This window comes from Botryllus schlosseri, chromosome 4 (genome assembly GCF_051294905.1).
Source record: "Botryllus schlosseri isolate E-star chromosome 4, Bs_hap1, whole genome shotgun sequence".
Taxonomy (NCBI): domain Eukaryota; kingdom Metazoa; phylum Chordata; class Ascidiacea; order Stolidobranchia; family Styelidae; genus Botryllus; species Botryllus schlosseri.
Window position 1 is genome coordinate 7,133,842 of NC_137239.1, and position 15,337 is coordinate 7,149,178.

General features: G+C 41.7%; 1 protein-coding gene and 1 long non-coding RNA gene across 2 annotated transcripts in view; both read left to right on the forward strand.

Moving 5' to 3' along the window:
• Positions 1–15,337, forward strand: part of LOC145437984 (uncharacterized) — a gene marked incomplete at its 5' end in the record, with an annotated part of 459,138 nt that overhangs the window by 174,457 nt on the left and 269,344 nt on the right. The gene's annotated exons all lie outside the window — the stretch shown is intronic.
• The window catches only part of LOC145438129 (uncharacterized), a 227,461-nt gene continuing 225,055 nt past the window's right edge, over positions 12,932–15,337 (forward strand). Inside the window, exon 1 of the long non-coding RNA XR_013914844.1 lies at positions 12,932–15,301. This is a non-coding gene — a long non-coding RNA (uncharacterized LOC145438129). The remainder of the gene's footprint in view (positions 15,302–15,337) is intronic.

The following is a 15,337-nucleotide window of genomic DNA, read 5'->3' on the forward strand; positions in this document are numbered from 1 at the left end:
ATATCCAGGCGAGAAAAGGGAATTCACAGAGCAGTTAAAAAGGACACATTCACGGCTATTCACAAATTACGGTTGCAGGATAGCACAAATTCAATTGTAAAAGGGATGATTCGAACCTCCATGAGGATAATTTCAAGGCGGAAATCAACATTCAATTCAGCACATTTAGCAATGAGAAAAGTACGATGGAAATCATATTTTGAGCAGTGGATCAAAAAATGTTCAGTGGTTTCAGGATAGCGACAAAGAGAGCAAAGAGGAGATTCCACTGAACCTATCCTAAACAAATGGTTATTCAGACGACAGTGGCCGGACTGGAGACGAAACAGGATGCTTTCTTCTACGTGGTTTCTACGTGCCGGCGGTTTGTTCGCAATGGATGGATTAAAAATTTTATACTGATGTCCGTTTTCGGATGCTTGATATTCTTCGTCCCATAAGGCCAGACAATGCCGCTGGATGATCTTCCGCACCTCGAGTTTTGATAGTATCGGCAATTGCTGACCGATATTGGCTGAATAGTTGGATGCCGTTTTCGCTAGCCGGTCGGCTTCCTCGTTTCCGCTGATCCCGGCGTGCCCTGGAATCCACAAAAATGCCACATCGATATTTCGCTGTCGTAATTGGAGAAGAGATGAGAGAATTTTCTCAACCAGTCTGCAGTGGGGCTGTAAATTAGAGTTGCGAATGCAGAGTACAGCACTGGAGCAATCGGACATGATCAGGAACTTATCCGTCGTCAGGGAAATTCTGGAGATCCAGTTAACAGCCCGTTGGATTGCGATCAGTTCCGTGGAAAAAACAGATTGCTCGCTATGGCAATGATGAACTTCCGATACTGCGAGTGACGGAATATAAAAAGCGGCTCCTCCTCCAACGCTTGATTTAGACCCATCAGTGTAAATCAGAGTGTATCCGGCATAGTGATCGGTAACATGACTGGAACAAATCTGGTCGAAAGATCCGGAGACATCGCGGGACGATGACTCGTGCAAAAGTGAGAGGTCAACATGTGGCTGGGGCAGAAACCAGGGTGGAATAGATGGAAAGTGGTAATTGTCCAATATAACGCCGTCAAATAGCGACGATTTCGTGAGCGTATTGAACGTTCGAAAGTTCGGTCTCGTCATACTGTAGATCTCGTGCCAGCTGTCTTGAATGAGATGTTGAACGAATTGATTTCCAGGCTCTTGATTTAAAATGTGACATCGATAGTGCATCGAGATAAGAAGGTATCGAAGATGGAAAGGCATCTCGTGACATTCGGCCTGGATCACACATATCGGGGTACTAGTCATTGCATTGGTACAGATCCGAAGGGCCTTATACTGGATTGATCGAATCTTCTTGAGATGGGTGGCAGGCGCAGAGAAGTATGCGGGCAACCCATAGTCCATAATAGATCTTATGAGTGCACGGTAGACGCACAAGAGGGTGCCCTTGCTGGCTCCCCAGCTCGTGCCACTCAAAACTCGCAGTAAGTTGAGCCTTTTACAACACTTGGACGAGATATATTCTATGTGAGGTTTGTATGAGAGTCTTCGGTCAAAAACAATACCAAGGTATTTGAAAGTTTCCACAAATGGAATTTCCGACCCATCCAGATGTAGCGAGATGGGGGGGATGTTGCGCTTACGTGTAAAGTGCATCGCGACAGTTTTTTCCTTGGATAATATCAGGCCCCACTGATTACACCAATGCTGCAAGTCGTTCAATGAACTTTGTACTGTGTGGACAAGATTCGACACCGACAAAGAACTGTCCCAGATTAGAAGATCATCAGCAAATAGTGCGTGGGAGCAATCGGCCGTTGATGGAATATCAGAAACCATCACCGCAAAAAGGAGCGGGCTTATGACACTGCCTTGTGGAAGGCCATTTTCCAGATAGTGTACGTTAGACAAGTTATTACCAACACGAACTTGGAAAGAACGTGTTGACAAAAAGTTTTTGATCCAGTCTAGCATTTGACCCTTGACCCCATGCTTCGTCAATTTGAAGACGAGACCTTTTCTCCAGACCATATCGTAAGCGGACTGTATGTCCAAGAATACTGCAATTACAGAATACCGATTATTAATACCTTTATAGACATCGTCGTGTAAACGAAGAATATTGTCAAGCGTACTGCGCTCGTGACGGAAACCAGATTGTTCATCGTTGATGAGACCATTTGATTCGAGGTACCATCTTAAGCGCTTAGTTACCATGACCTCCATAATCTTGCAAACATGGCTAGTAAGGGAGATGGGCCGATAGGATTTTGCGAGGGAAGGATCTTTGTCCTTTTTTGGAATTGGTACGATGACTGAGCGCTTCCATTTTTCAGGAAGTAATCCATAACTCCAGGAGGTGTTTATCATGTAGAGAATATAGGTCAGACTCTTCTCTGATAAATGCTTCAGCATCGGATAACCTATCTCGTCCTGACCGGGACTAGAATTTTTCCGCGAAGATATAGCTGCCTTCAACTCAGCCATTGAAAAAGCGTGGTTAATGGCGTCGCAACTCGGTGGCGAGCTAGAGGTGCAAGAGTTTGCATTGTACTCGAATGCATTTTTCCTTGCTTGAAATTCGGCAGGGTAATTGCAATCACTACTGACCGACTGAAAGCGTGCAGCTAATGCATTGGCTTTTGCTTTGTCACCGCATATTGCATCGCCATTGACTATGATTGGTGGTATGGGCTGATATGTTCTAACTCCTGAGAATGAGCGAACAACTTTCCAGACTATTGAGTAATTGCTCTTATCGTTGAGACTAGAGCAGAACTCTTGCCAGCTCTCTTTTTTTGATACTAGGATAGTTTTGCGACATTCCGACCTTAGTCGTTTGAACTCGATGATGTCGGCCAAGATGAAACTTAACCACCAAGGCACTGATGGCTTACGATGATGTGCCGGACGTTTCCTCGGGATGTGCTTGTGAGCCGCACTGATAACGCATGCCGAAAGACGATCGTTAAGGGTATCGACATCAGTACAACCATGGGAGTCCAAGTTTCTCTCGACGACTTTGCTGAATGCCATCCAATCCGCTTTGCGGTAATTCCAAGAGAACTGTCTGGTATCTGACATCGGAACACGGTTGTTATAAGTAGTCGATATAATGAAATGGTCGCTTCCTAACAACGTATCCAAGACCTCTAAACAGCACCTCGACGATATGTCAGCAGATGCTATAGTGAGGTCGATGAGCGAATAACGATTAATTGCATTGGCTGCGATATTCAATCGGGTAGGAGTGTTGCTATTCAGCATCACCATGCGATTCCTATCGATAGCCCCTAAAAGGAGGTGCCCCCTTCTGTTGCTACTGCTTCCCCAAGATAGGTGGTGCGCATTAAAATCCCCAAATATGATCGACTGGGAGGACATTGAATCCAGGAAGACGAAGGCGTCCTCATCCAGGATAGCGTTTGGACTTGCATAAACATTGCATATACGAAGATGCCCGATAGATACACACATGACTTCAATGCAAGACGGCGATACGATATGAACATCCGCAGGAGAGTGTGTTTCTCGAACGAATATGGCAAGTCCACCCGAATGGAGGAGTGTTTTGTCCTTGCGGAAGGTCCTGAACCCGGGTATATGGGGGGTGTACTTTTCAATAAGATGGGTCTCCTGCAGTAGGATGACGTCAGGCGGAGAAGGGAGGTTGTTAATAAATTGTTTCAATTCGGGTAACTTTCGGTAAATTCCCCGGCAGTTCCACTGCAAAAAGTGAAGGGCGTTAGCGGCCATTGCGATTGGGTACTGGAGCACTGAGGCCAAGCTCTAGACATGCTTTTGATACTATTTCAAGGGCATTACTTTCACCAGATTTGAATGCCTCCATGGTGAATTGTACAATCTGCACGAGTAGACTCAATAACTGGGGAAGGTCAGAATGACTTGTGTTAGAAGGTAGCAAAGATGAAGACATCACATTATTTGAAGAAACTTCCTTCTCTTGCGTTTGGTTCAAGTGCCGCAAATCACCATCGTTTGGAGCAGGAGTGGAGATGTACTTTTGACTACGGGTGGAATGAATTGGAGCTTTCGAGGGACGATGTTTCGGAGTTTTCACAGATTCACGGGAACGTTCGTCAATTGATTCACGAAGCACTTGACTAAAAGACCTGCTGGGCTGTTCAGGAAGCAAGGTGGTGTTTATGAGACTAGAACTAAGAATTTGTTTCGCTTCTGTATAGCTGACTTTGGTTCGCTCTTTGATTATCTGAAGTTTTGCTTCGGTTTTGTACACTTTGCAGCCACCGTAGGCAGCACTATGTGGCTTTTTACAGTTTACACAGAATTTGTCTTTGGTGCAGGATGAGTGCTCATGCTCAGAGCTGCCACATAAACTACAACATGGTTTACCTCTGCAAGAATCTTTATGGTGGCCATACCTGTTACATCGATGGCATCTTAGCGGTGGTGGGTTATAGGGTTTTGTCCGGAACCGAAGGTAAGAGAAGGTGACACTTTCAGGGACTTTATCGCAGCGGAAGCACAGGAGAACTGATGAACACAATTCGTAGCCCTTAGCAGCTCTTTTCTTAAGGCGCTTGACGGAAGAGACACCAAATTCACCAAAGTTTTCGAGGAGTTCTGAGTCTGGAATGTCGAGTGGGACACCAGAAATAACCGCTCTGGCAGTGTAAGACCTATCATGATACAGAGAGGTTTTTATTTGAATTGACTTGCTCGAGACTTTATCGGTCAGGCAGTTGCACTGTAGAAGCGCTTTAACTTGCTTCTGAGTTTTGCAAGTTACGAGGAGGTCCCCCGATTTTAGAGGACGAGGCCCGTCGTATTCGCCAAGTATCGCAAAGAGGGCTCTATGGACTACAGTCGGGTGAAGACGTTTCATTGAAACATCCTCACCCGATACAACGACTTTCATTCCGCTGCTTATGCTATGTTCGGCCTTTCCATCATTGGGTAACTTCGTAGACTTGGATTGAAGAGTAGAAGGCTGCGTCGACGGCTGACTGGCAAAGTCCTTAGCTGACACTTTAGCATGAGTTGCACGTCCATCGCTGTCGCTATCACTGGCTAGTGAATCCGTAGCAACGTGCGCCAGTTTACGCTTACTGGACGACGATACTTCCACCAAACCCTAGCCCTCGATCACTAATCACTCTGGCAATTTACGATCTCGTAGTTTACGAATTGAGCGGCTGAAAAAGACGTGCGTACGCGACGACGTCTCAAACAGAATGGTCACCGGTGAGTGAATGCCAGAATAAGCAGGGCAGCAAGACTATCTTTGAAGAATCAGTTTCTATTTTTAATATCACCTGACCATCACAGTCTATCAATGTCCAGATAAGCCACAGCATTAATGAATACGCCATGTTAAAGTGTCGATATACCAGAACATTTTGTCACAAGTATATGGATGTTGGTGTGATGTCAGTTCATCAGTATACCTGTAATAGCATGACCAGCAGAGGTGGTCAAAGTAGGCAAGAAAGCTACTCAAGTAGAAGTAGAAGTAGCGACGCAAAAATCTACTCAAGTACAATTAGAAGTACTTCTTACATAAGCAACCTAAAACTACTTGAAGTAGAAGTAGAATTTGCTGACTTCAAATCTACTCAAGTAAGTAAGTAGTTTTGAAAACGGTCATAATACGTTTGCATGGACTTTCAAAAACTGCAAATTGAGCTTTGCGGAAGGTGCAGAGAGCTTACTGCACAATGCATATTGATGCATCTCAGAAGGTGTAAATTTCCGACAACATGACCAATTGAGCATTCGACTGCATCATGAGATGCAAATGACTGTTCCTATGGAAATGAGATACTAATCTTGTTTACTCGAACATCCCGTTTTAGAAAATGTCATGGCATGTTCCCTCACGAAAATTACGGCCTTTAGTTCAGTATAAGAGCAATACGGAAAAGTTGTATGGATACGATGTTAGCACTTTGCGCGATTCGTATACGATGATAAAAATATGGCGTAACGTAAAAACTCCATATAGTGTAATTGTATTTTACGAAAATAGACGGCGATGCTACACTTGCTTTCGAACTTAAACATATGTTGTCCAGACAAAAGAACTAAAACTAACTAGAACTCTAATGAAGTAATGATACTGAGAATTGAACGAGAAATACCAATAGGCCTACTACATCAGAATGACGGAAAATGGTGGTCTGGTAAAACAGATCTAACGCTCAAAAAGTCAGAGCCCGCTCCTCCAGATTAAAATGCGCCATGGGCTTCTATAGATTACGATATGATGGATAAATGCTAGATTGCAAAACGGTGCTTTTAAAAATGGGCCATGTTTACTGTGATGAAATATGTCATATGGGCGACAATGCGGTGCAATGCAACCTAAATAATTTTCACTTTCGTGAAAACATATTCGTAACTCTATATCTACTTGATGTGAAGCGCGACGGAAATTCTGGGTTTGACTTAAATTTTCTTAAAATGGAAAGTTAGAACTCCGTGAAAACAGCCCGAGAATTCCCCAGTTTTTCTTTCTAATTAGGGGTGACACTACTTCTACTTGACAAACTGAAAATAGCGAAAAGTAAGTAAGTAGATCACAAAATATTTTGAAGTAGAAGTAGAAGTAGCGAAGATTTTATCTACTTGAGTAAGTACCAGAAGTAGAGGAAAACTACTTGAGTACTTCGAAAAAGTAGAAGTACTTCGTTACTGACCACCTCTGTCAGAGGTGGTCAACGTAGTCAAGAAAGCTACTCAAGTAGAAGTAGAAGTAGCGACGAAAAAATCTACTCAAGTACGAGTAGAAGTACTTCTCCAACACGCCACCTAAAACTACTTGAAGTAGAAGTAGAATTGACTGACTTTAAATCTACTCAAGTAAGTAAGTAGTTTTGAAATCGCAGTCTTAATTCTTTCCCATTGGGCTCGAAAGTCACGTGACTTGTGGTTCGCTGGGGCCAAACAACTATCTTAGATAGCCGCTCCCTGTGTTAATTTGCGATATTGGTATGTTTTCAAACCGTATTTTCTATCTCAGTGAGGTTGTTTGAAGTACAGTTCTGGGTTTTATGTTATCTTCTATGACTTATTAGCTAGTTTCAGGACTTTTAGACACTAACTAGGTAGGTTTATGTTGTTTTGCAGCCGCGCAAAATGCCAGGGTATAACGTGCCAATTTGTTATAATGGATGAGAAAACAATTCGGAGTAGTCTTTCCATCGACTTCTGAATTGCCAGAAAACGACAGGAAAGTGACTGAAATTAATAAAGCTAGTGGGAATGATAAATATAAATAACATTTGATCTATGTTGACTTGTTTGTTTGGTGGTATCAAATGTCATACCGGTATTTTGTGTGCCCCAAAGACAGCGTAATCGAGTCAGCTTCAATAGCAAATGATTTAAGATAACCCACAATTATTAGATTTTTAATAAAGTATTTATATAGTGAAATTGGCCTAAGAATAGATACATCAACTGCCGGCATCGGTTAGCTATTAGATATCTGTGCCATTTATCGAAAAAGATAATCAAGAATTTCGGTCAGCCAAATTTAAGTTTAACCATGCCAATCAGAAGGAAGTTATTGATTGTTTCAAGGATAGTGCTGAGAAGACTGCTATTGCCAGACAAGGACAAGAGTACCGTACTTTCGACTTGGTTTTTGTGATGATGCAGCGATTTACAATTTGGTATCATTCTAACTGGAATGTAAATATTCTTTTGAAGGAAGACCAGGTCTTGCTGTTACTCATGACACTACTTCGTATAATTTAGTACTGGCACTGTTGCCAATGTTTTTTCTAAATTTTGGTCAAGTTTCTATACATCAGTGTTGTTCAAAAACAATTTTTTTTCCAAATTTCACTGTCTCATGAACAAAATTGTTAGGTTGGCTTGAAAAAAGGTTGCACGCTAGATTTGGTTCAATTCCAACATGCAGAAGTCAAGCTATCATATTTTACAAAAAAAATTTCATTTATTGAAAAAATAAAATATTTTATGAAATTTTACTGGCTATGCCATGAAATGGTTGAGTTTTCAAAAAAATGTATAGCAAATTTGGCTAGTTGAACCAAATTTAAAATTTTCTACCTTCAGTAGCTTTTGCATTGCCCTATACAAAATATACACAAATTTCTTGAACAAAAATCAGAGGGTAGACTAATTCATAACCATTTTATTCTCTTTATAGATACTTTTAGATGTTTAACAAATCAATGCAAACATTGATGCTAGCCTCACTCGTCTGTACCTGATTGCTGTGCTAGTGAAGTTGCACTGTGCGCTATACGTAAACCATATCCGAGGCATCTCTGATCCCGGCATCTTGTATAATGCAATTGGTATCTCTGCCACAAACTGCTCTCCAGAAGACACCATCTCCTTCATCGCAAGAACGAGAAGCACACGCACGCTATTTACCCCTTGAACCGTGAGAAAATGCAGCTCAACTGTCTATGGAATGACGTCACCGTAGGGAGGTGGAGCGAACACTTCAAGACGCTACCGGCCTAAAAGTCGAGACCACATATACTTCCTGCACTTGGTAGAAATCCACCCTGGGAAGGAACTGACATTGTTGCCGACATACGGTACATCAACGCCACCAGTAGGTCATTTGTGTGAGACCAGCCTCGTAACCATACGGACCCAACAACACTTGTATCCCTTACCGTCGTTCTCAGCGCCAGTGCCAGAGCACCCTAAATTTACACAGACGCCGTTCAGGTTCTTGGCTTGTCAATGGAAGATACTGACGTCGACCCGATGCAGCAACGCAATAACTACAGATTGCCATGGAGTACTCACAGTTACGCTGCTTGCTGTAATTCTCGTTTACGTCAATTTCGATATACCAACACAGTCCTCTCAATTGTATTGCTTATGCCTGCCCATTTTCAAGCCAACTCTGTGTGTTTAAGTGAGTCGTCAGTTTAAGACAACCTCCACAGTAGCAGTGTATAGCTTAAGTCAAAACTGCATCCGTTTATGGCACGCTGGCAACATTAATCAGGAATACCTAATCTGTGACCAATACCTACATTCTATTGTTTCATTCTAGGTACAAGATAATACATTCTCAAGTTGTGAATTTGTTGAATTTATTGGCCAGTTATTGATTTCGTCAGCACTCTTAGAATTTTGTAAAATCAAGCGAGAGTATGCAAGATTAAGAAAGTATTGTTGTGGAAATATTATTATATCAGAATTAGGTAGTTCTTCTATTCAGAATCTTAGGGTATCATCGGGTCCAAAACGAATAAATGGCATAAGTTTTGAGTATGCAATGCACAAGCTGCCCTGCACTTGTCAAAGTACTTATGATGCTGGGCAAGTACTATAGTATCACCGACTCATTTCAAAATGAAGACTTTCTTCTAAACGCTCAAGTCTATTAATGATCTTGATTTGGTAGAATAGGGACACTTGATATCTATCAATACACACATCACAAAAGTGCCGCAAACATGTCCTAAAACTACTTTCAAAAATATAACACTCTAGCAAGTATGCAATATTACATAGTACTCTGAAAAGGTGGAAATACTATCTTCTTTACTTTCATTCAGTGTGCAATGTGCATGCCTCCTCTTTACATCGCCTAGGCCAAGATGGGTGTCTGATTCCATAGACTAACGTACTCCAAGTCGCTTCGACATCTTCCTGTCTTTTCATTGTATCGCATTTTGCGGTGTATTGAACTGATAAAATTGCTAATAAAGCAATGATTATGATGATGATCGTCTGTTTGCACCACAACATAAATGCTTTAAAGTTCAAAGGTCTCTTTGCTTTTTGATAAGCTTTTTCTGAGTTCCTGTCACCCATTCGTTCACCATCTTTCTTCTCTTGCTTGCTTCCATACGTCCTCGTCAGTGGTGCCGATTTTCGAGCCTCATCGGCTTTACTTAGCCATCTGGGCTTGATTACATGACGCTGCTCATGTAGTTAGGTAAGCATTGGGGAGTCCAGATAAGCCTCCGACCCACTTGCGTCAAGTGGGATTCGAACTCAATTCCAACGCTTCCCCAATCTTTCAGGTAATTTTGCAGTTACCAACCTCTACGTCATAAACTTTCTTTCTACTCATGGCTGAACTAAATATTTCCCAATTCTCTGCCATCACCATCACCACCATACGTTGCTGATGTTGGATGGTCGTTGTCTAAATCATTTTGACTTCTTCTGACCAAATTCGGATTAATTTTGAAGAACTCGCAAATCGTAAAAGTAGCTTAACCAAATCCATCTGAAATCAAATTGAACACGGTACGGTAATGTTACAATATTACTAATCTCCGATGATGACTGATCACTGACTCCGTGTCGATAAGTATACACTTGAAGCATAATAATGCTGCAGCCATACGATGAATAGTTAGTAGGTCCAGATGAAGGTACTAAACCTTGGAATTACTTGTTTGACATAGGCTATCTTAAACTGCTCTACTCCATCATGTTAATTGAATGCTAAACATTGTCATCTATCTATCTGCACGAAAAAAAAATCAATCCTGTTTTAGCCACTTTCTTAACACAAACACATAATGTGACAGCAAAGACCAGCGCAGTAGCAGAAATTGCGACATACAAATGCATTACTGTCGCAGAGAAGATGATACCAGAAACGCGCTTGGCCCCAGACGGTGGTTGCTATGCTGAAAAGTCACGTGACTTTCGAGCCCAATGGACTGCCAAAAACTGCGAATTGAACTATGCAGCAGGTTCAGAGAGCTTGATTCGTATGGATGCAACCCTGGAGGTATCAATTTCCCACAGAACAAGCATTGTTTCGCATCATGGGATGCAAATTATAGTATTGATATGAAAATGCGATACTAACCCTTAGTTTACCGGAATACCTCGTTTTTAGAGAATATCATGGCATGGCGCCCTACCCCATATTATAAGGCCCCAAGTTTAGGCGAAGAGCAATATGTAAAAGTTGTATCGGATACGGTTTCCATCACTTTGCGCGATTAGTAAACGTTAATAACAAATATTGTGGATCGTAAGCGGTATATTTAGTGTAGCTTTATTTTCGGAAAATAGAGGCATAATTACTCCACTTGCTCCAGACATTGCTTCATTGATCATTTGCTACCATCGTTTAATTTTTATTTTATTTTCCTTTTTTACCTAAACATTTTTACAGCCAGACTGTTCAGAGTCAAGTGTACCTGTTTGATGCTGGTGTGATCAGACTAGATGACCTTCACGGTCTTATCGATCATTCCTATCTAATACCGAATACTGTGCATGCATATTTTCTGTACCACCATCACCGCCGTTTGTTATGTATTTTGGTTGGATGAAAATAAAGACTCTCTCTCTCTCTCTCTGTTGCTTTTATGCTTCAACATGTATGTACCGGAGACAAAAGAACTCAAAGTGATTAGAACTCAAGGTATGATAGGCCTACTCGCAGTTGAAAATGAAATACGAATGCCACTTCTAAAAAGCAGAAAATATATTTCATGTCTTTTGTCCATAAAGCTTCAAAGGTGATCTGCTAAAACAGGTGTAACGTTAAAAAAGCTGGATATTCCAGATTAGCACACGCATGGGCTGCTAGATTACGATATGATAGGTAATTGCTAGATTGCGAAACGGTAGTTTCAAACGTTATGGTGGGCCACATTTACTGTGATGAAATATTTGATATGGGCAACAATGCGCTGTGAGAGGAACCAAGCAATCCGGTACCTAAATTATATTCACTGATACTTTCATGAAAACCTATTAGTCACTCCATCACTGGGCTACTGTACGCGAAGCGCATCAAAATTTCTCGGCTTTAGTAGACTTTTATGAATATTAAATGTTGGTACTTTGTGAAAACAGCCCCGAAATTTCTCAGGCTATCTGTCGTATTGGGGGATTAAGCTACTTCTACTTGACAAACTGAAAATAGCGAAAAGTAAGTAAGTAGATCACAAAATATTACGAAGTAGAGAAAATCAAATCTACTTCAGTAAGTACCAGAAGTAGAGGAAAACTACTTGAGTACTTCGAAAAAGTAGAAGTACTTCGTTACTGACCACCTCTGCAAACTATCATTTCTGGATGTGCGCGGTTGTGCTCATAATAATTCGCGAACCAGATATTCGTGACAATCATGTTGATGGTATCGCGAAAATCAACCGTGTCTAATAATGTATGCTTACATGAGATTTGGAATTTAATCCTTTCTCCAAAGGCTTTGCGAACATTGATCATTGACGCACGATAGAGGCATGCTCGCCAAAGTCTTCGATATCGATATGTCCAAGTGCCGACTAATTCTTTCCTTGGCAAATGAACCCAGCGGTATACAGAGGAAACCAGGCCCGCAATATATGCCAGTAACAATATATTATTGAATGAATTGATTCAACAACTTCGAAAAATTTACGCGCTTGGCGCGGCTAGGTCATGGATGCACAGTTGCACACAGAGTTTTCTAGACATAATTTCGATTATGATGGGTATTAAGACAAGTCTTGTTGTTACCTAATCCTGTTCTCTCCTATCGAACGACTAAAAAAAGATCATCAACACTCAAATGACCCGCGCAATTGTTTGTAAATCTCATATAGCCCTTTGGCCGAAAAGGTTGGTCAACACTGGCCTTAAGGTAGGTTTACCATCGGAAAAGGAAGACACTTTTATCAAATCTTATCAGTTATTTCACCGAAATTAAAAACAGCTGACATATTTCGAAATATTTACTGGAAATTTTGTTGTGTTGACCTAAAAAAGTCATCAGTCTGATTAGACTCCCGAATGACCCACTCGAACGTCCGCAATACCTATTACGCGTCAATTATGTCGGTTTTCAGTTGACACTGCCCGTTAACCTAACCGTAACAGCTGTATAGGGGGGTGCATTGCCAAAAAAGAGGACATTTAGGCGTCCTCGGAGGACATTTTGAATTTCCGGAAAAGGGAGGACAAATCCTTCTAAAGGAGGACATAAGGTAATCCCAGTGGCGGCTCGTGACAATATCGGGTGGTGGGGCAAGGGCTGCGAGCGACTTTTATCAACATGACGTCACAATGGCGTTTTCCAACGTAAAAAAGCAACTTTATGATGGTCACATGAATTTCCCGACAACAGTGATTTTAACGTAGGTGCCGCGAGAGGTTTGCCGGTGAGCCGTGACTTGAAGTGTGGTAACAAATGTTTTATTCATTTATTTTTAATCAAAAGATTATTTTACAAAATGTACGTGAACTAAGAATCGTCCCTATGCCACGAATCAAGTATCAGGTCATCCTTAGTAGCATGCGTTTTGATTTCATGGTAGAGTTATAGATTACGCAAATCGATAGACCCTAAAATCCGACCGTCACCCCAAATTCGAAATCCGGATCCAGTCCGGCCAGGTAAAAAAACATTGAAATCCTGCTCCGGCTCCTGAACCGGACTGTGGCCATCTCTGGTTACGACCAGGTGATAATAGGCAACCAAAGCGGAGGCACCCGGCGTACGATTGGATCAATAGACTGGACAACTTCTAGACCTCTCATTTTTGCTCTAAAGGCAACTGCGTAAACTACGTACGGAATAAAGATTCAATACGATTCATGTTCGCACTTGACTTGACCTGACTAATTCCAATGACTAGAACTCGAGAGATTGCGTAAGCCTAACTGGAAAGGTCAACGAGTTCGGACACATACGCAATTGTTATCTCATAGATTGGGCCTGTTATATTGAATCCAGAACATCAATTTGAATGGTCTTTGAAGAACTAAGGACAGCAGCCTCGGAACTTCGGTCTCGGAACAACGTAGGACATTTTGGCCTTGAAACTGGAGACTGTGACACAACACATACGGCTTACTGTCTATAAGTCTGCTGCGAAATCGCCGTTGGAAAATATATTAATCAATAAATACATGAATAAAAGCCGTAACTTAGTATACTGTTACAAGAAATCATCGAGAAGTAGCATACGCAATCTCATAACCCATTCCGGTATGGTACACTGTCAAAATCAATGCAAACAGACGAACACCTAACTTTGAGTAAAATAGATCGAGGAATAGGCTGATCGAATGATCAGCTGTAAGCCGACATCGAAAATGAAATAGCTATAGCAATTGACAGGGGATTGTAAGCAAATGGTTTGAAGGCCACAATTTCACAGTGAAATGGACATTGGCGAACATAAAATTATGTGAATATTTGAATGCAAACCGAGAATCTTGGTTAGCTGTTTCATGCGATCATCGAGATATACCATTGGAAATATCATCACCGATCTCGTTATGGAACGCAGACTATATAGATTAGCACAGACCGACACCGGCTTTTGCGTGAGATCCACAATGACGTAGGTAGGCTAAGTATCAGATCAGCGCGCATCTCTACCATACTCGACCTCGAAAACGAAATAACTGCCTCAATCATTGAGTGTCAACTTTAGGACTTGGCACCGTGTTCGATACTAAAATCAAGACATACCGTGTGAAAGCTCATGACAGATCTAGGTATGGAACATCGTTAAAATCAATAGAGACCAATAACGGCTTTTGCGTAAATTTGTTGGCGATAAATGAAGAGTCAGCTCTTACTCGACTTTGGAAACGAAATTACCACCCACATAGTTCAGTGACAAACTTAAAACTTGTTACAGCGGTCGATACTAACACTTACCGTGCCAAATGTCATGACCGATCTCGGTATAGAACATCGTCAAAATCAATGGAGACCAATACCGGCTTTTGAGTAAAATCTGTTTGCTTTACTATGTACATGATAGATCAGCACACACTGAACTTCGGAAACGGAATTACTACCATTATCTTTAAGTAGCAAGCCTGAAACTTGGAGCAGTGTTAAATACTACCTTCACGACATATCATACCAAGTTTCAAGAAATATCATGGTGCGAAACACCGTCAAAATCGACCTATTCCAGCAAAGGTCGACTCAACGCATATTACGGTAACCGAGTTCAGATATAGATACGATTGTTACATCACACCTTCGGGGCGAGCAAGCATATTTGCCCCGGTTGCTCGGCCATTTTACGAATAGGAGAGAGTAAATCACCGTTTCTTTATTGTGCGCGGCTTTGAGAGAATAGATAGTGAAAGCTTGTTATGAGCGCTACCGGGGCAAGCCCCGGCTAGGCATTCACAAAGCGAAAACACAGAAGAGAATTCGATTTTCGCAGAGACTTCGCTATGTATGGGCGTTTGCAAGCGAAAGCACAAGAAGAACGCGGGTTTCGCTGTGATCTCGGTATATATTGATTGCTGTGCGTCTATAAATGGTTAAATTGTTATTGAACAGAATTTTAGGTGGGGCAATGCCCCAGTTGCCCTATAGGACGAGCCGCCACTGGGTAATCCTACTTAAGGTAGGCAATATGTAACAACAG